General features: G+C 41.3%; 1 protein-coding gene across 4 annotated transcripts in view; it reads right to left on the reverse strand.

Moving 5' to 3' along the window:
* Gadl1 (glutamate decarboxylase like 1) overlaps positions 1-27,824 on the reverse strand; it is a 185,353-nt gene that overhangs the window by 154,362 nt on the left and 3,167 nt on the right. Inside the window, exon 1 of one of the 4 annotated variants that reach the window (XM_046436962.2) lies at positions 181-968. The exons of the other annotated variants lie outside the window; for them this stretch is intronic. The gene's annotated coding sequence lies outside the window, so the exon portion shown is untranslated. Of the gene's footprint in view, positions 1-180; positions 969-27,824 lie in introns of those variants that run through there. 4 annotated transcript variants of the gene reach the window in all.

The following is a 27,824-nucleotide window of genomic DNA, read 5'->3' on the forward strand; positions in this document are numbered from 1 at the left end:
TTTCATTATCAAATAGATTAGACTGCTCTTGCTCACAAATTTGAAGGCAGCGAAGGAAGAAGTTACAGAGACTCTTGAGGTTTCAGATAAGATGTCACACAACCTCACTCCTGCCACATGCTACTGGTTAAAGCAAATCACAAAGACAGCTGGATTCAAGGGTACAGGAAAACAGCTCACCTCCTGCTGACTGATGGCAATGTCCAATTGCCCAGCGGTGTGCTTGCGGGGAAGGAGGACCTTTGAAGTCATGTTTGCAATCTGTCGCTCCGGCCTCTCACCATAAATCATCCATTTTCTTCTCATCCACAAAATATACCCCTTTCCATCCTGAGATCTCCAAAACTCTCATATCCCATTATAGAATTAGTCTCAAAATTCAAGAATTCACATCTGAATCTGCCTGCAGGCAAATAAGGCTGCTCAGCTGCAGCTGATCTTGGTCCAGCAACCCACAAACGAAAAACACAACACCACGCCCAACATACAATAGTGATTCAGGACATAGCAACACCACAGAACTCCCAGGAAAGACCGGGAGGCACAGGGCAATCACCAGTCCATCGCAGTTCTGAAATCCAGCAGGGCATGCATGGCACATGGTCAACAGGGTCAAGTTCTGCCCTCTGTGGTGGTTTCCTAATCCATTTTTCTGTGTGGCTCTTGGCTCTGCCTTCTGGCAGAGGTGCAGCAGAGGTACAGCCTCTCCAACAACCTCTAAGGTCAAATATGGTAATAGGTACCCATAGGCATGCCAGCATGCTAAGGCTGGTCCTCCCTCTCTTCTTCCTTTATCTCCATGCTTGGATATTAAGCCACAGACAGGCCAGTTACCCAGAGGAAACAGCTTTCTTTCTCCAGCCCCTTTCACAGTCATGGTTTGTCAATCAGACATGTCTGGATTCCCAAATTCCCCGGATAAGATCCAACTTGGCTGCCCTTGTCAGTTCTTCTGTCAGGCTGATTAGTGACTGTTCTCTGATTTCCAAGTCCCCTTACAGACCTTTTTCCTTGTTAGATTTTATCATTTTTGTCTAAAGTCCAGTTCCTATAATAAATTCCTTATTCCATAATTCCATCATTCTCTTTACTTGGATATTTTATTGTATTTAATCTTCACAACAGCTGTACAAGTTACATACTAACATCTCCATTTTACACTTGAGGACACAGACTCAGAGAAGTTAGGTAACTTGCCTAAGGCTACATAGCTTAAAAAAAAAAAGATGAATGGTATCATTTGCTTGTTTCTGTGTTGCAAAGACTCTTACTGTTGCTAATTTCATGGCACCAATCCTTTAACATCTGGCTTACAGGGCTGGAGGTGTAGATCAAGGACAGAGCATTTGCCTAGTATGCATAAGACACTGGCTTCAGTCTCCAGCACCAAAAAGAGGGGGAAAAAATAAGACTCAACAATATTTCTGAATGTTGAACACTCTCAGGAGCTGGAGCTGGTCTGAGGTGGTTTTAACACTCCTCTGAATGAGGAGCTAGGAAAACATCAGCTCATCACTGACAACGCAGCAAGAGTTATCAGGGACATGGTAGGGTGGCTGGTCAGCTGACTAATACACGTGCCCGTATGGGAGCCAGCCAGCTTCCCAGGGCGGCCATCTTTGTGTCTTTGCCTGCGGGCTTTCTATTTTGATCAGAAGCTTCTCTTCCTTCTCACATGTCAAGTCTGAAGCTCTGAAAAGTTAATACCACACCTCAGCATCCCTTAAACATAAGTGATAGTAATGAATGTATAAACCAGGAGTCACTTGTCCTTCAGATGGGACAGCTCTGATGTGTGTGCTCTTCCCTAACACCTGGGGTTACCCATCAAGATCAAGCCTCAGTTACTTCAGTGACATTTACTTCATCATGTACCCTTTGTTGGCTGCTTCCTTGGGATCACTTTACCAAGTAACTATTTATACTCAAATCCTCCATTCAGAGTCTGCTTCTGGAAAGCCCAAATCTAACAAATAGTTTCTACTTTTTGAATGCCAGTGAAGCAGAGAGATACTGTTTTACGCACATGAATGTTTTGTCATTTTTTTTTTCAGGGGATAGTATTGGGGATTGAATCCAATCTTATTTTGAGACAGGCTAAGTTGCCAAACCTGGCCTTGAACTTGTGGTCCTCCTGCCTCAGCCTCCCTAGGAGCTGGAGTGTGCAGTCCCATCCTTGCTTGCATAAATCTTTATGACACCCTATGAGGCAAGTATCATACCCAGCTCTACAAATATGGAAATGAAGATCAAAGAGATTTCTTAATTCTATGGAGATCACAGAGGTGGCAAAATAAATAACAGAGCTAATATTCAGACTATGATTGATTTCATTGTTTCTTCTTCTTCCACTAAACTATGCAGCCTCTTGCACCCAGGAGAGTGGACTTACATATGAAACAATAAAAGAACAATTAACTGCTAAGCTGACATACTGTATTGAACTCTTCGAGGCAAAACTGTCATCACACTTACATTCCACAATTACTTTCTAAAATTCTCTTTTGTTGTGCCATCAACCTGAAAAATAAGGACACTGACTAATATTACAAAATCCAATTGTTCATAGATTTTCCTTCTTCTCTTTCTCTATTTCATACAAATTAGGTAGTGAAATACAACTGGGCTGATGGCATCACAGAATATACCAGGATGAAAATGCATATGAAGGAAATATGTTGCTTGGGTGTATTTCTTTGGCCTGCATAGCATTGAAAGAACACATATATCATAAAATACCAACTAAGTCTCTATTGACTTTATAAGTCAATACAAAGTATTAGGAGATCAAACAACCCAACATCCAGAGTGCCGAATTGGGAATAGTCTTATCAGCTAACAACTTCAAACAAAGGGAGCGGTGCACAATATATTTAATGGGCAAAAACTAGAGTGTGGAAATTAAAAGTTTGTTGATGCTGTGGCTAAATCATCAAAACGGATGTTAATATTAATGATGGCTGACTAACATCAAGTAATTTAGATAGTTGTTCCGAAATATTTAGGATTAAGCAACTTCTGAATGCTGAAATTCTTAGCCATGCACCAAGAAGTCTCAGATGCTGGTGGAAAGAAACATAAGTTCCAAGTCTGATTTAATCAGTATCTTGCAGGGTTGGTTTCTTACTTTTAATTAGCTGCCTTCACGATATGCAAATAAAGAAGGTGCTGGAATCTGGGGTGGGAGAGTCTTCGCCCTGACTCTGACCCTAAGTAGCTCTGTGACTGAAAGTACTTGAACTTTCCTGGTTGATGCTCTCAGTCAAATGATGCTCCACAGGATGCCATGACCTTCTCACAAGAATCCCACGGCTAATGCCCATTTTTCAATTAAATTGTTCTTCACATAATTAATGCAGATCACATTCTATCACTTCTAAAATGGTCTTCATCACTGTTCTGCAGAACCACAAGCTTCTGAAAAACCAGGATCTTCATGGAGGTGGCTCAGGGCAGGAAGGAGAAGAAGTAAGGGAGAAGATGAGCACATGCTCTTCAGGCCCATGAATCTTACTTTAGCTGTGGAAATGCTACTTTATCGCTAGTCTCACTATATTATTATGTTTAAATAAAGAGTTTGCAGGCAGAAATGAATATATGAACACCTTGGTTTAAAGTAATAAGATGACTGATAGACATTTGTCACCCATCTTTTTCCCTCTTAAAAAATGGAGAACTCAGGGAGATAGAGGTTATAAAAAACAAACAAACAGAAATCCTAGAAATGCAGGAAGCAATAAACCAACTTAAAAACTCAACGGAGAATACTACCAGCAGAGTAGAACACTTAGAAGATAGAACATCAGACAATGAAGACAAAGTATTTCAACTTGAAAAGAACATAGACAGCTCAGCAAGACTGTTAAGAAACCATGAGCAGAACATCCAAGAAATATGGGATAACATTAAGAGATAAAACTTAAGAGTCATTGGGATACAGGAAGGTACAGAACTCCAAACCAAAGGAATGAGCAATCTATTCAATGAAATAATATGAGAAAACTTCCCAGACTTGAAGAATGAGACAGAATCCCAAAACCTAGAAGCCTACAGGACACTGAATGTGCAAAATCATAAGAGATCCACACCTAGACACATTATAATGAAGATGCCCAACATACAGAATAAGGAGAGAATTTTTTTTTTTTTTTTTTTTTTTTTTTTCTGTTTTAAATTTTTTATTGTTGGCTGTTCAAAACATTACATAGTTCTTGATATATCATATTTCACAATTTGATTCAAGTGGGTTATGAGCTCCCATTTTTACCCCATATACAGATTGCAGAATCACATCAGTTACACAACCATTGATTTACATATTGCCATACTAGTGTCTGTTGTATTCTGCTGCCTTTCCTATCCTCTACTATCCCCCCTCCCCTCCCCTCCCCTCCCCTCCCCTCCCCTCCCCTCCCCTCTTCTCTCTCTGCTCCCTCTACTGACATTCATTTGTCCCCCTTATATTATTTTTCCCCTTCCCCTCACTTCCTCTTGTATGTACTTTTGTATAACTCTGAGGGTCTCCTTCCATTTCCATGCATTTTCCCTTCTCTCTCCCTTTCCCTCCCACCTCTCATCCCTGTTTAATGTTAATCTTCTTCTCCTGCTCTTCGACCCTACTCTGTTCTTAGTTACTCTCCTTATATCAAAGAAGACATTTGGCATTTGTTTTTTAGGGATTGGCTAGCTTCACTTAGCATAATCTGCTCTAATGCCATCCATTTCCCTGTAAATTCTATGATTTTGTCATTTTTTAATGCAGAGTAATACTCCATTGTGTATAAATGCCACATTTTTTTTATCCATTCATCCATTGAAGGGCATCTAGGTTGGTTCCACAGTCTAGCTATTGTGAATTGTGCTGCTATGAACATAGATGTAGCAGTGTCCCTGTAGCATGCTCTTTTTAGGTCTTTAGGGAATAGACCGAGAAGGGGAATAGCTGGGTCAAATGGTGGTTCCATTCCCAGCTTTCCAAGAAATCTCCATACTGCTTTCCAAATTGGCTGCACCAATTTGCAGTCCCACCAGCAATGTACAAGTGTACCCTTTTCCCCACATCCTCGCCAGCACTTGTTGTTGTTTGACTTCATAATGGCTGCCAATCTAACTGGAGTGAGATGGTATCTTAGGGTGGTTTTGATTTGCATTTCTCTGACAGCTAGAGATGGTGAGCATTTTTTCATGTACTTGTTGATTGATTGTATGTCCTCCTCTGAGAAGTGTCTGTTCAGGTCCTTGGCCCATTTGTTGATTGGGTTGTTTGTTCTCTTATTGTCTAATTTTTTGAGTTCTTTGTATACTCTGGATATTAGGGCTCTATCTGAAGTGTGAGGAGTAAAGATTTGTTCCCAGGATGTAGGCTCTCTATTTACCTCTCTTATTGTTTCTTTTGCTGAGAAAAAACTTTTTAGTTTGAGTAAGTCCCATTTGTTGATTCTAGTTATTAACTTTTGTGCTATGGGTGTCCTATTGAGGAATTTGGAGCCCGACCCCACAGTATGTAGATCGTAGCCAACTTTTTCTTCTATCAGACGGCGTGTCTCTGATTTGATATCAAGCTCCTTGATCCATTTTGAATTTACTTTTGTGCATGGCGAGAGAAAGGGATTCAGTTTCATTTTGTTGCATATGGATTTCCAGTTTTCCCAGCACCATTTGTTGAAGATGCTATCCTTCCTCCATTGCATGCTTTTAGCCCCTTTATCAAATATAAGGTAGTTGTAGTTTTGTGGATTGGTTTCTGTGTCCTCTATTCTGTACCATTGGTCCACCCGCCTGTTTTGGTACCAGTACCATGCTGTTTTTGTTACTATTGCTCTGTAGTATAGTTTGAAGTCTGGTATCGCTATACCGCCTGATTCACCCTTCCTGCTTAGCATTGTTTTTGCTATTCTGGGTCTTTTGTTTTTCCATATGAATTTCATGATTGCTCTTTCTATTTCTACAAGAAATGCCGTTGGGATTTTGATTGGCATTGCATTAAACCTGTAGAGAACTTTTGGTAATATCGCCATTTTGATGATGTTAGTTCTGCCTATCCATGAACAGGGTATATTTTTCCATCTTCTAAGATCTTCTTCTATTTCTCTCTTTAGGGTTCTGTAGTTTTCATTGTATAAGTCTTTCACCTCTTTTGTTAGGTTGATTCCCAAGTATTTTATTTTTTTTGAAGATATTGTGAATGGAGTGGTTGTCCTCATTTCCATTTCAGAGGATTTGTCGCTGATATACAGGAATGCCTTTGATTTATGCGTGTTGATTTTATATCCTGCCACTTTGCTGAATTCATTTATTAGCTCTAATAGTTTCTTTGTAGACCCTTTTGGGTCTGCTAGGTATAGAATCATGTCACCTGCAAATAGTGATAATTTAAGTTCTTCTTTTCCTATTTTGATGCCTTTAATTTCTTTCGTCTGTCTAATTGCTCTGGCCAGTGTTTCGAGAACTATGTTGAACAGAAGTGGAGAGAGAGGGCATCCCTGTCTTGTTCCAGATTTTAGAGGGAATGCCTTCAATTTTTCTCCATTCAGAATGATGCTAGCCTGAGGCTTAGCATAGATTGCTTTTACAATATTGAGGTATGTTCCTGTTATCCCTAGTTTTTCTAGAGTTTTGAACATAAAGGGATGCTGTACTTTGTCAAATGCTTTTTCCGCATCTATCGAGATGATCATATGATTCTTATTTTTAAGTCTATTGATGTGATGAATAACATTTATTGATTTCCGTATATTGAACCAGCCTTGCATCCCAGGGATGAATCCTACTTGATCATGGTGCACAATTTTTTTGATAAGTTTTTGTATCCGAGTGGCCAGAATTTTATTGAGGATTTTTGCATCTAGGTTCATTAGAGATATTGGTCTGTAGTTTTCTTTCTTTGAAGTGTCTTTGTCTGGTTTAGGTATCAGGGTGATGTTGGCCTCGTAGAATGAATTTGGAAGTTCTCCCTCTTTTTCTATTTCCCGAAGTAGCTTGAAAAGTATTGGTATTAGTTCCTCTTTAAAGGTTTTGTAAAACTCTGCTGTATACCCATCTGGTCCTGGGCTTTTCTTAGTTGGTAGTCTTTTGATGGTTTCTTCTATTTCCTCAATTGATATTGGTCTGTTTAGGTTGTCTATATCCTCCTGACTCAATCTGGGCAGATCATATGACTTAAGAAATTTATCTATGCCTTCACTATCTTCTAATTTATTGGAGTATAAGGATTCAAAATAATTTTTGATTATCTTCTGTATTTCTGAAGTGTCTGTTGTGATATTGCCTCTATCATCCCGTATGTTAGTAATTTGAGTTCTCTCTCTTCTTCTCTTCGCTAGCATGGCTAAGGGTCTGTCGATTTTGTTTATTTTTTCAAAGAACCAACTTTTAGTTTTGTCAATTTTTTCAATTGTTTCTTTTGTTTCGATTTCATTAATTTCAGCTCTGATTTTAATTATTTCTTGCCTTCTACTTCTTTTGCTGTTGTTTTGCTCTTCTTTTTCAAGGATTTTGAGATGAAGTATGAGATCATTTATTTGTTGGTTTTTTCTTTTTTTAAGGAATGAACTCCAAGCAATGAATTTTCCTCTTAGAACTGCTTTCAATGTGTCCCATAGATTCCGATATGTTGTGTCTGTGTTTTCATTAATCTCTAAGAATTTTTTAATTTCTTCCTTGATGTCTTCTATAACCCATTGATCATTCAGTAACCTATTGTTCATTCTCCAAGTGATGTATTCTTTTCCCTTCCTTCTTTTATCGTTGATTTTCAGTTCCATTCCATTATGATCAGATAGGATGCATGGTATTATCTCTACTCCTTTATATTGTCTAAGAGTTTCCCTGTGACATAATATATGATCTATTTTTGAGAAGGATCCATGTGCTGCTGAGAAAAAAGTGTAACTGCTTGATGTTGGGTGGTATACTCTATATATGTCAATTAAGTCTAGGTTATTAATTGTGTTATTGAGTTCTATAGTTTCCTTATTCAACTTTTGTTTGGAAGATCTGTCCAGTGGTGATAGAGGTGTGTTGAAGTCTCCCATGATTATTGTATGGTGGTCTATTAGACTCTTGAACTTGAGAAGAGTTTGTTTGATGAACATAGCTGCACCATTGTTTGGGGCATATATATTTATGATTGTTATGTCTTGTTGGTGTATGGTTCCCTTGAGCAGTATGTAGTATCCCTCTTTATCCCTTTTGATTAACTTTGGCTTGAAATCTATTTTATTTGATATGAGTATGGATACTCCTGCTTGTTTCCGAAGTCCATATGAGTGATATGATTTTTCCCAACCTTTCACCTTCAGCCTATGTATGTCTTTTCCTATCAAATGCGTCTCCTGTAGGCAGCATATTGTTGGGTCTTGTTTTGTGACCCATTCTACTAGCCTGTGTCTCTTGATTGGTGAGTTTAAGCCATTAACATTTAGGGTTATTATTGAGATATGGGTTGTTCTTCCAGCCATATTTGTTTATTTATGTTACTAAACATGGTTTGTTTTCCTCTTTGATTATTTTCCCCCCTTTAGTGTCCTACCTCCCACTGTTGGTTTTCATTGTTATTTTCCATTTCCTCTTCCTGTAATGTTTTGCCAAGGATGTTTTGAAGAGATGGTTTTCTAGCTGCAAATTCTTTTAACTTTTGTTTATCGTGGAAGGTTTTAATTTCATCTTCCATCCTGAAGCTTAATTTCGCTGGAAACACAATTCTTGGTTGGAACCCATTTTCTTTCAGTGTTTGAAATATGTTATTCCAGGATCTTCTAGCTTTCAGAGTCTGTGTTGAAAGATCAGCTGTTATCCTGATTGGCTTACCCCTAAATGTGATCTGCTTCCTTTCTCTTGTAGCTTTTAAAATTCTCTCCTTATTCTGTATGTTGGGCATCTTCATTATAATGTGTCTAGGTGTGGGTCTCTTATGATTTTGCACATTCGGCGTCCTGTAGGCTTCTAGGATTTGGGGTTCTGTCTCATTCTTCAAGTCTGGGAAGTTTTCTCGTATTATTTCATTGAATAGATTGCTCAATCCTTTGGTTTGAAACTCTGTCCCTTCCTGTATCCCAATGACTCTTAAATTTGGTCTCTTGATGTTATCCCATATTTCTTGGATGTTCTGCTCATGGTTTCTTAACAGTCTTGCTGAGCTGTCTATGTTCTTTTCAAGTTGAAATACTTTATCTTCATTGTCTGATGTTCTGTCTTCTAAGTGTTCTACTCTGCTGGTAGTATTCTCAATTGAGTTTTTAAGTTGGCTTATTGCTTCCTGCATTTCTAGGATTTCTGTTTGTTTGTTTTTTATAACCTCTATTTCCCTGTGTAGTTGATCTTTTGCTTCTTGGATTTGTTTATGTAATTCATTGTTGAAGTGATCTTTCATTGTCTGATTTTGCTGTCTGATGTCTTCCTTGAGACTCCAGATCATCTGAAGCATGTATATCCTGAATTCTTTATCTGACATTCCATCTGCTGCAGCTATTACCTCTTCTAATGTTGAGTTGACCTGCATTGCTTGTGGTCCTTTCTTTCCTTGTCTCTTCATACTGTTTGCGTTCCTTTCTACTTAGTGAAACTGTTGTGTTATTGAATTTTCCCCCTATATATTTATATTGGTCTTGTATAGTTGCAAAGTCTCCCTCGCAGGCGCGGGCGGCGGCTCTGTCCCTCTGTGGGCCGCTAGGCTTGTTCTGTGGGTGGTCACAGTTCTGTCTACTTTGCAGGTGCAGGCAGCGGCACTGCCCCTCTGCAGGCCTCTGGGGCTGTACTGCCAGTGGGTCGCAGGTCCGCCTACCTTGCAGGAGTGATTGGAAGCTCTGTCCCGCCGCGGGCCACTGGGCCTTTTCTGTCCGTGGTCACAGTTCCCCTACCTGGCAGGCGCGAGTGGTGGGGGGCGGCTCTGCCCCTCAGCAGGCCGCTGGGCCTGCTCTGTGCGTGGTCACAGTTCCCTCTACCTTGCCGGTGCAGGGGGAGGGGGCGGCTCTGCCTCTCAGCAGGTCGCTGCTCCTCTTCTGCCGGTGGGTCGCAGGCCCGCCTACCTTGCAGGAGTGATTGGAAGCTCTGTCCCACCGCGGGCCACTGGGCCTTTTCTGTCGGTGGTCACCTGGCAGGGGCGTGGGGTGGGGGGTGGCTCTGCCCCTCAGCAGGCCGCTGGGCCTGCTCTGTCCATGGTCACAGTTCCCCTACCTGGCAGGCGCGAGGGGTGGGGGGCGGCTCTGCCCCTCAGCAGGCCGCTGGGCCTGCTCTGTGCGTGGTCACAGTTCCCTCTACCTTGCCGGTGCAGGGGGAGGGGACGGCTCTGCCTCTCAGCAGGCCGCTGCTCCTCTTCTGCCGGTGGGTCGCAGGCCCGCCTACCTTGCAGGAGTGATTGGAAGCTCTGTCCCACCGCGGGCCACTGGGCCTTTTCTGTCGGTGGTCACCTGGCAGGGGCGGGGGATGGGGGGTGGCTCTGCCCCTCAGCAGGCCGCTGGGCCTGCTCTGTGCGTGGTCACAGTTCCCTCTACTTTGCTGGCGCAGGGGGAGGGGGCGACTCTGCCTCTCAGCAGGTCGCTGCTCCTCCTCTGCCGGTGGGTCGCAGGCCCGCCTACCTTGCAGGAGTGATTGGAAGCTCTGTCCCGCCGCGGGCCACTGGGCCTTTTCTGTCCGTGGTCACAGTTCCCCTATCTGGCAGGCGCGGGGGGTGGGGGGCGGCTCTGCCACTCAGCAGGCCGCTGGGCCTGCTCTGTGCGTGGTCACAGTTCCCTCTACTTTGCCGGCGCAGGGGGAGGGGGCGGCTCTGCCTCTCAGCAGGTCGCTGCTCCTCTTCTGCCGGTGGGTCGCAGGCCCGCCCACCTTGCAGGAGTGATTGGAAGCTCTGTCCCACCGCGGGCCACTGGGCCTTTTCTGTCCGTGGTCACAGTTCCCCTACCTGGCAGGCGCGGGGGGTGGGGGGCGGCTCTGCCCCTCAGCAGGCCGCTGGGCCTGCTCTGTGCGTGGTCACAGTTCCCTCTACTTTGCCGGCGCAGGGGGAGAGGGCGGCTCTGCCTCTCAGCAGGTCGCTGCTCCTCTTCTGCCGGTGGGTCGCAGGCCCGCCCACCTTGCAGGAGTGATTGGAAGCTCTGTCCCACCGCGGGCCACTGGGCCTTTTCTGTCGGTGGTCACCTGGCAGGGGCGTGGGGTGGGGGGTGGCTCTGCCCCTCAGCAGGCCGCTGGGCCTGCTCTGTCCATGGTCACAGTTCCCCTACCTGGCAGGCGCGAGGGGTGGGGGGCGGCTCTGCCCCTCAGCAGGCCGCTGGGCCTGCTCTGTGCGTGGTCACAGTTCCCTCTACCTTGCCGGTGCAGGGGGAGGGGACGGCTCTGCCTCTCAGCAGGCCGCTGCTCCTCTTCTGCAGGTGGGTCGCAGGCCCGCCTACCTTGCAGGAGTGATTGGAAGCTCTGTCCCACCGCGGGCCACTGGGCCTTTTCTGTCGGTGGTCACCTGGCAGGGGCGGGGGATGGGGGGTGGCTCTGCCCCTCAGCAGGCCGCTGGGCCTGCTCTGTGCGTGGTCACAGTTCCCTCTACTTTGCTGGCGCAGGGGGAGGGGGCGACTCTGCCTCTCAGCAGGTCGCTGCTCCTCCTCTGCCGGTGGGTCGCAGGCCCGCCTACCTTGCAGGAGTGATTGGAAGCTCTGTCCCGCCGCGGGCCACTGGGCCTTTTCTGTCCGTGGTCACAGTTCCCCTATCTGGCAGGCGCGGGGGGTGGGGGGCGGCTCTGCCCCTCAGCAGGCCGCTGGGCCTGCTCTGTGCGTGGTCACAGTTCCCTCTACTTTGCCGGCGCAGGGGGAGGGGGCGGCTCTGCCTCTCAGCAGGTCGCTGCTCCTCTTCTGCCGGTGGGTCGCAGGCCCGCCCACCTTGCAGGAGTGATTGGAAGCTCTGTCCCACCGCGGGCCACTGGGCCTTTTCTGTCGGTGGTCACCTGGCAGGGGCGGGGGGTGGGGGGTGGCTCTGCCCCTCAGCAGGCCGCTGGGCCTGCTCTGTGCGTGGTCACAGTTCCCTCTACCTTGCCGGTGCAGGGGGAGGGGGCGGCTCTGCCTCTCAGCAGGTTGCTGCTCCTATTCTGCAGGTGGGTCGCAGGCCCGCCTACCTTGCAGGAGTGATTGGAAGCTCTGCCCCGCCGCGGGCCACTGGGCCTTTTCTGTCCGTGGTCACAGTTCCCCTACCTGGCAGGCGCGAGGGGTGGGGGGCGGCTCTGCCCCTCAGCAGGCTGCTGGGCCTGCTCTGTGCATGGTCACAGTTCCCTCTACCTTGCCGGTGCAGGGGGAGGGGGCGGCTCTGCCTCTCAGCAGGTCGCTGCTCCTCCTCTCAAGGAGAGAATTTTAAAAGCTACAAGAGAAAGGAAGCAGATTACATTCAGGGGTAAGCCAATCAGGATAACAGCTGATCTTTCAACACAGACTCTGAAAGCTAGAAGATCCTGGAATAACATATTTCAAACACTGAAAGAAAATGGGTTCCAACCAAGAATTATGTATCCAGCGAAATTAAGCTTCAGGATGGAAGATGAAATTAAAACCTTCCACGATAAACAAAAGTTAAAAGAATTTGCAGCTAGAAAACCATCTCTTCAAAACATCCTGGGCAAAACATTACAGGAAGAGGAAATGGAAAATAACAATGAAAACCAACAGTGGGAGGTAGGACAGTAAAGGGGGGGAAATAATCAAAGAGGAAAACAAACCATGTTTAGTAACAGAAATAAACAAATATGGCTGGAAGAACAACCCATATCTCAATAATAACCCTAAATGTTAATGGCTTAAACTCACCAATTAAGAGACACAGGCTAGTAGAATGGATCACAAAACAAGACCCAACAATATGCTGCCTACAGGAGACGCATTTGATAGGAAAAGACATACATAGGCTGAAGGTGAAAGGTTGGGAAAAATCATATCACTCATATGGACTTTGGAAACAAGCAGGAGTGTCCATACTCATATCAAATAAAATAGATTTCAAGCCCAAGTTAATCAAAAGGGATAAAAAGGGACACTACATACTGCTTAAGGGAACCATACACCAACAAGACATAACAATCATAAATATATATGCCCCAAACAATGGTGCAGCTATGTTCATCAAACAAACTCTTCTCAAGTTCAAGAGTCTAATAGACCACCATACAATAATCATGGGAGACTTCAACACACCTCTCTCGCCACTGGACAGATCTTCCAAACAAAAGTTGAATAAGGAAACTATAGAACTGAATAACACAATTAATAACCTAGACTTAATTGACATATATAGAATATACCACCCAACATCAAGCAGTTACACTTTTTTCTCAGCAGCACATGTATCCTTCTCAAAAATAGAGCATATATTATGTCACAGGACAACTCTTAGACAATATAAAGGAGTAGAGATAATACCATGCATCTTATCTGATCATAATGGAATGAAACTGAAAATCAATGATAAAAGAAGGAAGGAAAAAGCATACATCACTTGGAGAATGAACAATAGGTTACTGAATGATCAATGGGTTATAGAAGACATCAAGGAGGAAATTAAAAAATTCTTAGAGTTAAATGAAAACACAGACACAACATATCGGAATCTATGGGACACATTGAAAGCAGTTCTAAGAGGAAAATTCATTGCTTGGAGTTCATTCCTTAAAAAAAGAAAAAAACAACAAATAAATGATCTCATACTTCATCTCAAAATCCTAGAAAAAGAAGAGCAAAACAACAGCAAAAGAAGTAGAAGGCAAGAAATAATTAAAATCAGAGCTGAAATTAATGAAATCGAAACAAAAGAAACAATTAAAAAAATTGACAAAACTAAAAGTTGGTTCTTTGAAAAAATAAACAAAATTGACAGACCCTTAGCCATGCTAGTGAAGAGAAGAAGAGAGAGAACACAAATTAGTAGCATACGGGATGAAAAAGGCAATATCACAACAGACACTTCAGAAATACAGAAGATAATCAGAAATTATTTTGAATCCTTATACTCCAATAAAGTAGAAGATAGTGAAGGCATAGATAAATTTCTTAAGTCATATGATCTGCCCAGATTGAGTCAGGAGGATATAGACAACCTAAACAGACCAATATCAATTGAGGAAATAGAAGAAACCATCAAAAGACTACCAACTAAGAAAAGCCCAGGACCGGATGGGTATACAGCAGAGTTTTACAAAACCTTTAAAGAGGAACTAATACCAATACTTTGCAAGCTACTTCAGGAAATAGAGAAAGAGGGAGAACTTCCAAATTCATTCTACGAAGCCAACATTACCCTGATACCTAAACCAGACAAAGACCCTTCAAAGAAAGAAAACTACAGACCAATATCTCTAATGAACCTAGATGCAAAAATCCTCAATAAAATTCTGGAGAATCGGATACAAAACCATATCAAAAAAATTGTGCACCATGATCAAGTAGGATTCATCCCTGGGATGCAAGGCTGGTTCAATATACGGAAATCAATAAATGTTATTCACCACATCAATAGACTTAAAAATAAGAACCATATGATCATCTCGATAGATGCGGAAAAAGCATTCGACAAAGTACAGCATCCCTTTATGTTCAAAACTCTAGAAAAACTAGGGATAACAGGAACATACCTCAATATTGTAAAAGCAATCTATGCTAAGCCTCAGGCTAGCATCATTCTGAATGGAGAAAAATTGAAGGCATTCCCTCTAAAATCTGGAACAAGACAGGGATGCCCTCTCTCTCCACTTCTGTTCAACATAGTTCTCGAAACACTGGCCAGAGCAATTAGACAGACGAAAGAAATTAAAGGCATAAAAATAGGAAAAGAAGAACTTAAATTATCACTATTTGCAGGTGACATGATTCTATACCTAGCAGACCCAAAAGGCTCTACAAAGAAACTATTAGAGCTAATAAATGAATTCAGCAAAGTGGCAGGATATAAAATCAACACGCATAAATCAAAGGCATTCCTGTATATCAGCGACAAATCCTCTGAAATGGAAATGAGGACAACCACTCCATTCACAATATCTTCAAAAAAAATAAAATACTTGGGAATCAACCTAACAAAAGAGGTGAAAGACTTATACAATGAAAACTACAGAACCCTAAATAGAGAAATAGAAGAAGATCTTAGAAGATGGAAAAATATACCCTGTTCATGGATAGGCAGAACTAACATCATCAAAATGGCGATATTACCAAAAGTTCTCTATAGGTTTAATGCAATGCCAATCAAAATCCCAACGGCATTTCTTGTAGAAATAGAGAAAGCAATCATGAAATTCATATGGAAAAATAAAAGACCCAGAATAGCAAAAACTATGCTAAGCAGGAAGTGTGAATCAGGCGGTATAGCGATACCAGACTTCAAACCATACTACAGAGCAATAGTAACAAAAACAGCATGGTACTGGTACCAAAACAGGCGGGTGGACCAATGGTACAGAATAGAGGACACAGAAACCAATCCACAAAACTACAACTATCTTATATTTGATAAAGGGGCTAAAAGCATGCAATGGAGGAAGGATAGCATCTTCAACAAATGGTGCTGGGAAAACTGGAAATCCATATGCAACAAAATGAAACTGAATCCCTTTCTCTCACCATGCACAAAGGTTAATTCAAAATGGATCAAGGAGCTTGATATCAAATCAGAGACACGCTGTCTGATAGAAGAAAAAGTTGGCTACGATCTACATACGGTGGGGTCGGGCTCCAAATTCCTCAATAGGACACCCATAGCACAAAAGTTAATAACTAGAATCAACAAGTCGGACTTACTCAAACTAAAAAGTTTTTTCTCAGCAAAAGAAACAATAAGAGAGGTAAATAGGGAGCCTACACCCTGGGAACAAATCTTTACTCCTCACACTTCAGATAGAGCCCTAATATCCAGAGTATACAAAGAACTCAAAAAATTAGACAATAAGAAAACAAACAACCCAATCAACAAATGGGCCAAGGACCTGAACAGACACTTCTCAGAGGAGGACATACAGTCAATCAACAAGTACATGAAAAAATGCTCACCATCTCTAGCTGTCAGAGAAATGCAAATCAAAACCACCCTAAGATACCATCTCACTCCAGTAAGATTGGCAGCCATTACGAAGTCAAACAACAACAAGTGCTGGCGAGGATGTGGGGAAAAGGGTACACTTGTACATTGCTGGTGGGACTGCAAATTGGTGCAGCCAATTTGGAAAGCAGTATGGAGATTTCTTGGAAAGCTGGGAATGGAGCCACCATTTGACCCAGCTATTCCCCTTCTCAGTCTATTCCCTAAAGACCTAAAAAGAGCATGCTACAGGGACACTGCTACATTGATGTTCATAGCAGCACAATTCACAATAGCAAGACTGTGGAACCAACCTAGATGCCCTTCAATAGATGAATGGATAAAAAAAATGTGGCATTTATACACAATGGAGTATTACTCTGCATTAAAAAATGACAAAATCATAGAATTTGCAGGGAAATGGATGGCATTAGAGCAGATTATGCTAATTGAAGCTAGCCAATCCCTAAAAAACAAATGCCTAATGTCTTCTTTGATATAAGGAGAGTAACTAAGAACAGAGTAGGGATGAAGAGCAGGAGAAGAAGATTAACATTAAACAGGGATGAGAGGTGGGAGGGAAAGGGAGAGAGAAGGGGAAATTGCATGGAAATGGAAGGAGACCCTCAGGGTTATACAAAAGTACATACAAGAGGAAGTGAGGGGAAAGGGAAAAATAATACAAGGGGGAGAAATGAATGACAGTAGAGGGGGTAGAGAGAGAAGAGGGGAGGGGAGGGGAGGGGGGATAATAGAGGATAGGAAAGGCAGCAGAACACAACAGACACTAGTATGGCAATATGTAAATCAATGGATGTGTAACTGATGTAATTCTGCAATCTGTATATGGGGTAAAAATGGGAGTTCATAACCCACTTGAATCAAAGTGTGAAATATGATATATCAAGAACTATGTAATGTTTTGAACAGCCAACAATAAAAAATTAAAAAAAAGAAAAAATGGAGAACTGATCTACTAAACTCACTTACCACAGACCCTTCAACAGCAGATCCAAGACCAGCTTTGCACATATTTCTCTTGGACACCTGAATTCTCCAAAGACAGTGCCAGTGGCACTGGCTGCAGAGATGACTGCATTTATTTTAAGGCTATTTGTGGTGCCGTTACTTTTATGACGCTAAGGTACACAGAGAAGATATTGTATCTTTGTTTTGATCTCTATTTAATCTTGCCTTCCTCATGAGTTCCCATTGCTGGAGAGAGGTAACAAATTTACTTTATTGAGTCCAATATGGTTAAAACTGGATCAGATATAATAAATTAAAAGGTCCTTTTAAGCAATGGACTGCTTTTCTGTTTGAAAATGTTTGATATCTCAGATTTCCACCCCTCTCTTTCCTATTACTCTTCTTGACAGCTTCTCGGTACACAAGGAGAAAGGACTGTCTCACTCAAGTGCAGGGGGAAGGAAAAGAGGTGGAGCCCTTGGATTCACCACACTGGCACCTTCCTCTCTGGAAAATCTCTCTTGTCTACATCATTGCTCCTTCCCCACTGGGTGGTCATGGCTGAGCACATTTGTGTTCTTTTTTCTCTCACCTTGGCCAGAGACTGGCAGGACTTCCTGGCTGAGGTAGCTTCACCTTGGCTCTTGGTGATGGGGTAGATCACTCTGGGCTTATGCCCATGACTTCTGTCTCTATCCTCATTAAAGAAGGACCCCTGGGAGAATCAAGGGGACTTGATTTAACCATCTTCTAAGATAAAGGGATCTTTCTGAATCACTATCTGAGGTGCTCAAGCAAAGCGCTCTCTCGCTCGCTCTCTCTCTCTCTCTCTCTCACCAACTTCAGTGAGCCACCATCTTGGCATTGACCAGGCTACAAGGTGGCGTGGCAACAATCTGTTGTTGCCTTCCATGCTTCCATAAAACTACCATACGCACTAACCGGCTGGCTTCTTGCCTTCCATTGAGCCCAAAGTAATCTGACATGGAGACTGTGTGGTATATATTCACTTGTCTCTTTCTTGCCTCTGTTTTTCTCTTCCCATTATCACCTCATGCCAGAAATGGAGAATTTTTATGGATTTCTTCTATGTCAAATATTCATTTCTCTTGACCTTAGCCTCATGGATAACATGAAAGATGCACCAGAATATATTCTCTGGACTGTGGATCAGACCCCATATTTTTTTCTATCAGGCTTAGTGGGTTAAAGGGAAAATGAAAGAGTTTAGAAATGCTACCTCAAGGCAATAGCATGGCTTATAAAACTATCACTTTGTTTTGAAACTCCTGTTTTGACTTCTGGGATATAAACAGCAACTATTTTCCTCTTTGCATTCTACTTACAAGGCTCATAATCTCTCCCAGGCAGAGAGCTGCTTGCAGAGGGGAGCAGGTACTCAGAAAGGCAGCAGAAGAAAAACACAGTAACATGTTCATGAACATGATATTCAAAAATATCATGTCCATGGGTTATGGTACAAGCTCAGCAACTCTGCAAATACACTAAGAACTGAGCTATAAACTCAAATAGGTAATGTTTATGAATGTAAACACTATCTCAATAAAGCTCCTTAAAAGTCATTTAAGGTGGAGAAATGAGTGAAACAGAATTGCCTACCCTCCTGTAAGCTGTACTACTGACTCTCAGTGGTGCTATTCATGGGAGCAGTGGGAATAGAGAAGGCAAGGGACAGGCACTGTCCTCTCCCTAGGTTCAGAGATTAGTCACACTCCCATTGTGGTTTAGTGAGCTTTTGAGCTGTAATTTTCCTTCAAGCTGGGACTTAATCTGTTAACTCTGGTTACATATGTATCTTCAGTCATAAAATGTTATCAGTTTCTTCAATTCCTGAATGTGAATTGTAACTATGCAACAATTACAGAAACATTTACATAAATTTTTTTTTTCATTTTCATACACTTTGTATAGAAGCTTCTTATCTAACAAAACCAAATATCTGGGACACACAAAAGAATACAGGAGAATGAAAAAACAATATGACAACGTTGATGCAACAGACACCTATTAACTCCTCTTACAGAGGCTCTTTACATCCCACAGAGAGGCAATCTACATCACATGCAGCACAATCCTATCCTCTTGTGGCTTAAACTCCAGAAGATGACATGATGCCCAAGCTTGTTAAAAGCAATACATTACAAGAGGCATAGCGAGTGATGTTCAAAGATACTACTATGACTAAGAGAAGAAAGTATAGTTGACACAGTAGATTGTGCTGAAGGAGACAGCAATGATATAAAAGAAGATACATGAACCATGAATAGCAATCTAAGGGACAAACAGCAGGACACCTCTTGGAGTATTACAATATGATCAGTGCTTACATTGACAATGCCAAGATGCACACACAAAGGTTAAACTTGCTCAGGGAGTGCTAATGTTTGTTGCCTCTACAACTCAAGTGGAAATTCAATTGCCAATATACGGTATTTGGTGGTGGGATCTTTAAGAGCTGATTAGGCCATCAGGTCCCTCCCTTATGTGTGGGACTGCTGATGTTATAAAAGGGCAAGTTCAGCCCTCTTCCTCTCTTTTGCCTCTGCTTTCTGTCTCAGGATTATACACCAAGAAGGCCCTCGCCAATTGAGGGCCTCACCAGTTGAGTTGTAAGGGTCTTTTACATATTCTGAACATTAACTCCTTGGCAGATATGTGGTTTGCAATTTCCTTCCATCCTATAAGTTGTCTTTTCACTGTTGGTTATGTCTTTTGATGTACAGAATATTTTTAGTTTGATGTGATCCAATTTGTCTATTTTTGCTTTTGTTGTGAGCTTTTGTTGCCCTATCCAAGGAGTCATTGCCAAGTCCTATGTCATGGAGTTTTTCCTGTTTTAGGAGTTTTATAGTTTGTGATTTTTCATCTAGATCTTTAATCTGCTTTGAGTTAATTTTTGTATATTGTGTAAAGTAAAAGTCCAACTTTGTCATGTGAATATCCAGTTTCACAAACCCATTTATTGAAGAGACTGTTCTTTCCCCATTGACTGGTCTTGTTGACCTCATCAAAGAGCATCTGTCCAAACATGTGAAGGTTTACTTCTGGGCTCTCTAATCTATTCCTTTCATTATGTCTGTCTATATGCCACAATACCACTGTTTCAATTATTTTGTCATTGTATTATGTTTTCAATTCAGAAAGTGTTAGTTAGCTTTCCTTCACTACAACAAATACATGAGGAAAAATAATGTAAAAGCAGGAAAGATTTAGTTAACCTCACTGTTTCAGTGCTTTCAGTCCATTGTCAGCTGGTTCCATTAATTTGGGGCTAAGGCAAAGCAGAACATTTAGGTGGAAGGGCATGGCACAGGAGAACAGAGAGAGGAAGGGACTAGAGATGAGATGCACCCACTCTCTCCAACCAGCCTTCACAACCCATGGTATTCAACATCTCCCAATGATCATTCAGCCATGAATCCCTCAATGGATTAATTCACTGACGGGGTCAGAGCCCTCATGATTCAATAACTTTCCAAGAACGTCCACTCTGAACATGGCTGCAATGGGGACCAAGCCTTCAACACATGTGCTTCTGGAAGAACATTGAAAAACACAGAAGTGTGAGTCCTCCCACTTTGTTTTGGATTTTATTTTGTTGTTGTTTTGTTTTGTTTTCAAAACTGAAATTTCATATAAATTTAGGAGTCATTTTTTAAAAATTCTACCCCAAAATATCATTGGCATTTTTGTAGGAATTGTGCTGGATCTGTAGGCTGCTTTGGGTAGTATAACTATTTTAACAATATTGTCTTCCAATTCATGAACACAGGATGTCTTTCCAATTATTTGTGTCTTTCATTTATTTGAGCAATGTTTTATAGTTTTCAGTGTTCAATTCTTCCACCTTCTTGATCTGATCTATTCCTAGTATTCTTTATGACACTACTGTAAATCATGACTTTTAAAAATAAAAGTTTAAATGCTTGACTTTTATGGAGATTAGCAATGAGACAGCCTGCTGTGGAACAGACCGCTGATAACCCACAGGAATTAGTCCACTTTATTCTAAATATCCTATTTACTTACCCAACTCCAAATGCACCCATGTCTCAGTCTACACAATCTTCCATTCCACAGTTAATAAGAAACCATAATTGGTCCATAAAGATGTATTCCATATTATTCTTTTCTGTCTGAGAACCAAAACTAGCTGGGTACCACCCCCAGCTTGAAGTGACTTAGCCATAGTAATCACAGACCAGATAATTTTAAGTAAACTACTTAAACCACAGCTGGGATTTGGTGGAACCTCAGCTGGAATAGGGGAATGCCTGCCCTGTGACAATCTTGTTCCATGAGAACTTTGCAATATTGTTCATAAAATGAGAGTCAGGCAAAAACCCATAGTAGAGACTCTGAGATTCATTTCCTGAGCAAACTGCAGCACAGCCCTTAAAACAGTGGTGGCACAAATAGGACCAACTACAGTTCCCTAAATCCACCAGAGATGAAATCTGTCCCTGTATAAGTTTAGGGAAACATCTACCTCAATCACTGTAACTTAGCCAATAGAAAAAATTTCTATCTCCCATAGTATATTTTTCTATTGCATTGTCTACCTGAGTTGCTTCAGTTCTGAGCCAGAAGAATCTTGAAAACAATTGCCCCTTTTCAATTATTCTATTAAGAATGATAGAAGTCAAAGGTTTTCCTACCTCCTTATACAGTGTGTTTGTTATTTGGTTTAGAGGATTTATTTTAAGTAAGCCACATTTAGAAACATACTCCCCACAGAGTACCATGCTTATTTATCCATACAATTCAAGGCAATAAATATTTATTGAAAGAGGAATGTAGGACATACTTGCCTTCAATGTGTCAGGTATTTTTATATAAGCTCTACCCATGAATCCTCACAAAAACCATGAGGTAAGTAATGTCCCTATAGCCTCACTGTATTTGGTGTGTGAATGGACCTCACTCCTATTACTCACAAATTGAGCTTCAGTTTACCTGAAATCAAAACTCAAAGCCTGGCTTTCCCCCCTCACAGCCCTAATAGCAGCCCACAGTTTGCCCAACAGCAGGTATTGGATTCCATTCAATTGTTTAAGATGGCCATTTGTCAAAATGTTGAATATTTCCAGACATTGCATTTCCAAGAACTCATACTTTTGATGCACTCCTGGGCAAATTTTCAACTTTCTAATATGCCTTACAATACTCTCAATCCTTTTCCAGAATGGTAGGTTTCCCCTATTTTTTTTCTTCTGTATTTTTAATTAATTTTCAGCCAATTGCTTTGTGCTCTGTCTTGTTTATTATAAAACAAATTATTGAAAAAACATAAGTGTTCAGTAATGGGAGATTAATTAGAACAATTTCAAAATCCAGTGTAAGGATATTTTGGGACAATAGAAGTGACATTCATGCCTGTTTAAGAAAGATGAAAACCAACCCAAATGAATACAATGGGAAAGTCTGGCCTAAAATGAATAAGAAAAACATTTAAGCAAACAAAAACCCCATCCCAAGCCTCTTCTTCCACATTTTTTTCTTTTGTAAAAAAGCAATGCAGACTCACTATAAAAAATGCAAACAAGCAGAAGGAGCTAAGAAAAATCCATGACCTATCCTATTGTCCACAAGTAGCTTTAATCCCTAGATACATATTTTTTCAGTTCCAGTTCCCTATGTATAAATGGATTATTATTTTCCAATTATTATTTTCCATAGAGCTCTTGCTCTATGCACTATTTTGCAATTTACTATAATTTAAATAATTCTCAACATGTCCATTTTTCAAACAAATCCTTATTTCTAAATAATTCATACCCACCAATGCTTTATGATGATAATGATGATGATGATGACAAAAAAATGCTTAAAAATTAATAGATACCAAAACATAACAGAAGAAAATATTTTAAAAATTAATATGATCAACAAAAGGCTTAAAATAGAAAAGTTTGAGGGCTGGGGTTGTAGCTCAATGGTAGAGCACTTGCCTAGCATGTATGAGGCACTGGGTTCTATACGCAGCACCACATAAAAATAAATAAATAAAATAAAGGTACTGTGTCTATTTACAACTACACTTTTTTTTAACAAAAGAAAAGTTTGCAAAACTGCTCAATCATGCACCCAACTACTAATATTTAAAATAATTAGTAAATGAAAGCATCAATTTTAACCAACTCATCATAATGTTTAGAGAAGTTAATGAAAGATTTGAGGAGTTGAATAGGAGAAATATAATAAAATGCTTGATTGTCTAATAATAAGTCTAGTAGATAACAATGATTTCATGCTTGTTTGTAGAATTTAAGAATCAGATGAAAGAATGCAACTTAACCAAGAGGACTAGCTATGTCCAAAGGAAGCAGCACTACAGAGAAATTTCTACATGTTAAACAATACGGTACTGCTTTCTCAGACTAATCACAGTATCCAGAGATTCTACAGAAGCCAACGAGGGCCTTTCCAGAAAGCAACTATACAGTTTCACATTATAAAGAACAAAAAAAATAGTGACAAGAACAAACATGCTCTGGTGAGGAAAGGACAGCCAGGGCTGGGATGCAGAGTGGGATGGTTAGTGATGTCTGAAACAGAGGTTCATTGTGGGAGAGGGCCCTGGTGACCTAAACAGTGCTGTTCTAACAGCCCGTGGAAGTAGAATGCAAACTTCTCCCCATGCCAATGACTGGTGCTGCAACCTTTTGCTGTGTTGCACAACCACTGCTATCTCATGCAGAGAAGACTGGGGGATCCTGATTGCTCTGGGGTATTGCTGCACATGAGGTCCAGGCTTAGTGCTCCAGCAGAAGCATAAAGTAGGCAGTAGACAAAACCAGGGACATTGAGTTGATATGGTACACTGGAGCCTCAGTCACGAATGCACCCTGCCTCTTCTCTCCACTGAATGAGAATAATCATAATAGGAGCAGTGAATATAGAGAAAGCATTTACAATGACTAAACCAGTGCTAGGTATTTATGTGGATTATCTCATCACCAGGACTATGCAAGGCTCCCTGCAACTCTGGAAGCAACTTACTAGTTATGGATGGGGAAGCTAGACCAGAGAATTCAGCAGCAAGATAGAGGTTATAATTTAGTAACTATTGTGCTGAGAGTTCAGTAACTGGTGCAGTCTAGAATCCAACATGGTGTGTCACCTCAGTCTTTTAGGATTTGTTATATAATAGGCCCTACTGCATTCAGGCAAGAACTGAGAAGGAAGAGGGGTTGGGGTGACATAAGCCAGAGCTCAAAAGAAGGTAATCTTTTAGAAAATAATTTAAGCCATGGGTGCAAAGAAGCAAAATCCAGATTATGGAGAATTTTATAGGTCAAATGGCCCAGGTTCTTCACCAAGTAAATTATAGGAACAGAATAAGAGGAGAGAGGAAATCTGCATATCAAATAGGCATATCATAGATTAAGATGGGTGATAGTGAGTTATTATGTCTAAGAATGCACACATGGACAGTAAAACTTTAAAAGCAATTGCTATGAAAACCAGGGTAATAAATTCTTACAGTGGAGAGGGCTATGAATGGAGTGGGGCACATAGAAGGAGCTTCTAGAATGACAGACAAACTGTATTTCCTCATCAGAGTAATGGTTACAAGTGTACAAAATGATAGCTAGGTGTTTTATCTGCTCATTGCTCAAAACCCAAAAGAAAGTTCCATGAACAGAAAATAGAAGCCACCATCATAGAGCAGCAGAGTCACTCAGGAATCCTCAGAAACTCGGGGTGAAAGAAGAGAGCAGGGAAGAGAGAGCTCTCAGGAGCCAACTTCTGAGATATTATTTTCTTTCAGGCATTTTCCCCTTCCACGTCCTTTCTACCACAGAAGGATGGAAAACGAAGAGGACTTCTAGAGAAGGAGTATACTAGGCCAGATAACAGGAAGGGAGGGGGTCTAGGGGCACCTGAGGAGTCTATAAGTGTCTGTGCAGATAATCTCAAAAATGAGGTGGGGTTCCTTTTAAGACTGAAGAAGAGTTCCCCACATGGAACAGTGATGTTGTTGGTTGATCCTGGGAAAAGGGACCCGCGTCCTCCTCTGTCAAAAGTGAAGAAGCATGGGATGTTAGGAAGACTACAAGATCATAATTCTCCGAAAGAAGCAATAGGAGGATCTCTACAAAATATATAAATAGGTAAAATTAAAGGCTACTCATTCACAATGTTTCCACAGAGTACTGGTTTAAAGGAGGAGGAAGAAGGGGAGGCACTCTCAAAGTTCTTACTCCTGGAGCTAACTCTCCGGAAAAAGAAATGCTACTCAGCTATGACCACCCTGAAAACACATCAAGTTCATGCACCAAACAATTTGATCACACTCACAAATTAACTAAGCACCCACGAATTGTCATAAAGTGATTCTGTAACAAAGGAGGAAATTCCAAAAGTAAACGGGAGACCAAAAGATAGCTTAACTGTTTGCAGCAGAGTAATGCATTTGGCATAACAACAGGTTGCAAAATTAATATCCTTGGTCACTGGCTTTGAGTGGATTTTCTACTTTGAGTTCTTTTTTCAATAGCTCATCTCTTTTAAATCAGTCATGCTGTTTTGGAACACTGAGAAGTGGGAACTATCTTAATGCTCAAAAAGAGGAGAGTAAATTCAGAAAATGAGCTAAGCACTCAGTGTCAGGTGGTACCATATAAATAATCTACAATATGCCAAGCATGTATTTATTCTGTTTCTTTCTTATAAAAGCAAGGCAAGCTCATTACCTAAGAATCAGAAATAATAAGTAAGCAAAAGAATTTAAGGAATATCCATAATCCCTTCTACCCAGAGACAGACCACCTCTATTAATCCTTTGCCATTTATCCACCTAGACTCTTACAACATATAATCATTTTCCAAAACATGGAATGCATTCATATAGTATTTTATACCCTACTATAATTTATTTAAACCATCCAACTATTAAATATTTAGGTGTCCCAAACAATATCCTATTTTTTGATGTGTACATAGTTACCAATTTTCACTTATTGAAAATAGCTCCAAGAAGGAAAAAGTGAATATGTACTCAAATTTAAATGCAACAGTGAACAGGACTAAATATTTCAGGAATTATGTATTGTTATGCAAATTGTCCTATCACCCTCTGAATCATTACTTCATGCATGAGTTCACTGAAAAAACATATGTTGAATAGATGGACTTACTATGTGCTCATTATTTTGCTAGATGCTGAGAATGCAATAAACAGATGTGGTCCACGTCCTCACAGACTTCAGGCAAGAAAAAAGGATATAGACATTTAGAAGCAAGTTTTTTTGGGGGGATACCAGGGATTTAACCCATGGGTGTTTAACCACTGAGCCACATCCCCAGCCCAGTTCTTTCTTATTTATTTATTTAGAAATAGGTTCTCACTAAATTGCTTAAGGTCTCTCTAAGTTGCTGAGGCTGGTCTTGAACTTGTGATCCTCATGCCTCAGCTTCCTGAGCCACTGGGATTACAGTGAACATCATTGCGCCCAGTGAGTTAGAAAAACTTTGTAAAGAACTATGATTTGGGCAATTCAGAGTTTGCCAAATTATTCACACTAGAAAAATCAGTGAGCAGGGATAAAAACCTGGAAGCCGTCTATGGTTGTAACTCCACTATACTGTGGACCAAATTGCTTTTTGAAAAAAAAAATCACTTCTCCAAGGATCACCTGGACTCTTAGTTCATTTTTTATTTAATATATAAAATCAAGTTTTCAGTCTTTTCCCAAACTGAATGCCCAAATACAAAAACTCAATAACAGCCTCCACATATAAAGTTCATGATGATTAGATAATTACACATCTGAGGAGCTCCCTGCATTCATAGGCAAAGTTAGATTGCACCCAGTAACATCAGAGTTAAGTGACTGTTACCCTGGCCTATCTTTTTGCAAAGGCACATGGTGCAATCACTTTACAGTTACCTGCACAAACAATTTTCTAAACATAATAAGTCTATATGGAGAGCTTACTACCTGCCATATGTTCTGTGTATTCTTCCTGATCCTCACAATAACCTTAACCAGTGGATATCTTTATTCCTAAAACTGAAGCTCACAGAGATTAAATCACATATATCCAGGGATACACAGTCTGACCAGGCTGTGAGTCAGAGCATTTTCTTCTTCCTCCATTCCTATAGTTACCCTCAAGAGACCTATGGATCAAGGTGGGTCTGTCTGCTCCCAGGGCACTGCCTTGAAAATGGACCCATCCGTCATGGTCTGAGAAGACACAAATTAGAATCCTGCCCTGGGAGAAGAGCTGATACATAGTGAATCCCATGGGGTGTTACACATTTCCCTCAGAGATAAGCCACTTCTTGTTCTTAGCAACCAGAAGGTTCTACCCCAGGGGCAGAGCAGACATCCCTACCCTGGCAAGAGGGACAGTGAGCTGCTTCCACACACCTTCAAATAGTCATAACCTTTTCATGTCCTTCCCATCCTAAGAGAAGATTGTAGAAAGCTGCTGTCATGTCAGTGAGCCCAAAGTCACATCTCAGGGCCTTTCTAGCAGTCCTATCTGTAGAGGCAGGCAGAGAATGCCATTCCAGGTCACCTCTCCACATTCAACATCCTCAGCCCATCAGGGCCAGAGGTTAAATGCTAAGATGTAGACTCTCAAGTTAGACCCCTTGGTTGAACATTATCCTCTCTGAGCCTCAGTTTTAAGGGACGTTAGTCTCCCTCTCCTTGACTTGCAAATGAGAGTTAGATAAGAGAGAACAGCTAGCTCAGCAAAGCAAAGCAGGGCTCACATTCCAGGTAATGAGTTTTGCCCACAGTGGGTTCTCTTAAATATTTAAATGGTGGAAAAAAGGAATACAGAAAAGT

Source organism: Marmota monax, unplaced genomic scaffold, assembly GCF_021218885.2.
Source record: "Marmota monax isolate L192 unplaced genomic scaffold, Marmota_monax_Labrador192_F-V1.1 WCK01_AAM20220418_F8-fsc00021, whole genome shotgun sequence".
Classification (NCBI taxonomy): domain Eukaryota; kingdom Metazoa; phylum Chordata; class Mammalia; order Rodentia; family Sciuridae; genus Marmota; species Marmota monax.